Source organism: Bison bison, unplaced genomic scaffold (genome assembly GCF_000754665.1).
Source record: "Bison bison bison isolate TAMUID 2011002044 unplaced genomic scaffold, Bison_UMD1.0 scf7180017864339, whole genome shotgun sequence".
Taxonomy (NCBI): Eukaryota; Metazoa; Chordata; class Mammalia; order Artiodactyla; family Bovidae; genus Bison; species Bison bison.
This window is the reverse complement of record NW_011494911.1, coordinates 1802604-1804156: the sequence shown is the minus strand read 5'-3', so window position 1 is coordinate 1804156 and position 1553 is coordinate 1802604.

Here is a 1553-nt window from a genome sequence, read left to right as displayed (position 1 = left end):
TGTCCGACTCTGTGTGACCCCATAGATGACAGCCCACCAGGCTCCCCCGTCCCTGGGATTCTCCAGGCAAGAACACTGGAGTGGGTTGCCATTTCCTTCTCCACTGCATGAAAGTGAAAAGAGAAAGTGAAGTCGCTCAAGAGACCCCATGGACTGCAGCCCACCAGGCTCCTCCGTCCATGGGATTCTCCAGGCAAGAGTACTGGAGTGGGGTGCCATTGCCTTCTCCATGTACTCCTCTAAATCTGATAAATAATAAAAGTCACACTTACCTCCTCAATGAGTTTTATCTTGGGACATTTAAGTAATACCAAACCTCAAGTGACTAAAAAAATTATAAATTTGAAATATAATGTAGCAAGCCTGTAAGTGTTGAAACAAAATTAATTAAAAATAAATATTCTGAGGTGGAAACGCATAGTGAAAGTGAAAGTTGTTCAGTCATGTCTGACTCTTTGTGACACCATGGGCTATACAGTTCATGGAATTCTCCAGGCCAGAATACTGTAGTGAATAGCCATTCTATTCTCCAGGGGATCTTTCCAACTTAGGGATGGAACCCAGGTCTTCCACATTGCAGGCGGATTCTTTACCAGCTGAGCCACCAGGGAAGTGCATGTCTAATTTATGATGATCTGGAGAGGTAAACATTGATAATAACAAGGGGCAAAAATGATCAATTGAGTGCCAGCCAAAGGGCACTTGTTTTAAACATTAATTGAAGAACAATATGAACAAATAAACTTTAGTTGAATAATAAAATTATCTATGAATAATTGCTTTGATGAAATAATAGATTAAATTTTCTGGCCTAGAGGGGGTTAGTGCTTATATATCTCATCTCATTTAAATCTTTTTCATCTTTCAGGCACGTTTTACAGATTAAGGTATTTAGGTAGAGAAAAGCAAACAATTCAGCCAAAGGCACCCGGATTATTAAATTAAGTCAGGTTTTCATGGAGGCAGGCTAGTTCCAGAGTCTATACCTCGTCTTGCACTTCTCCACCCCTTTGTGGAATGGGTGAATTTATACCCCAACCTATAACCCCGTGTCTCACTCACTTCGTTTTTTTCCTCATATATTTCTATAGAATCATTGCCACATAATCCTTTCCTTACACACCCTGGGCTAATATGTCATAGTTTGACCTTATCTATTTTCCCTAATTTTTGCTCACATTCACTATGCAGTTTAGGTGTAACACTCCTTGAAACTAAAAGGGGAGATAAATGCGTTCATTTTAAACCCCAAATCATAGCTAAATCAAAACTTATGTATTAGCATTTGTCTTTTACATAAACCTGTTGGGGTATGTGCAAATGTTCATCACTTAACTCTAATTTCCTTGAAGATATAGACTATTTTTTCATTTTTATTTTATTCCTAACCCCCAAATTTGCCTGCCACTTGGAACTCAGCTCCTGTTCAGAGGATTTGATTAAATGACTATGCTGCTGCTGCTGCTGCTAAGTCGCTTCAGTTATGTCCGACTCTGTGTGACCCCATAGATGACAGCCCACCAGGCTCCCCCGTCCCTGGGATTCTCCAGGCA